Source organism: Pterocles gutturalis, unplaced genomic scaffold, assembly GCF_000699245.1.
Source record: "Pterocles gutturalis isolate BGI_N339 unplaced genomic scaffold, ASM69924v1 scaffold40848, whole genome shotgun sequence".
Classification (NCBI taxonomy): Eukaryota; Metazoa; Chordata; class Aves; order Pterocliformes; family Pteroclidae; genus Pterocles; species Pterocles gutturalis.
The window spans coordinates 1-295 of NW_010121887.1; positions in this window are offsets into that span (position 1 = coordinate 1).

The window sequence follows — 295 nt, forward strand, 5'->3', positions numbered from 1 at the left end:
CCACGCTGACACAGAGGGTTTGTATGCGACACAGCCGCTGCTTCTCTTAAAGCCTTTTATTCACAGACATGGTTACAGACACATGGAAAACCCGACAAGATCACATCGGAGAGAGAGCCCCAGCAGAGCAGAGCATCCCCCCTGCCAGGCCCGCGGGGCTGAACCCCACCCAGTGCACAAGGAAGCTGAAGTGTTTGAAGCGACATTTTGTGGACATGCTACAGCGACAGAAGGAACCCAGCGTTTAGTATTCCTCCCCTTCCTCCTCGCCCTCCCCTTCCACTGAATCCACCCC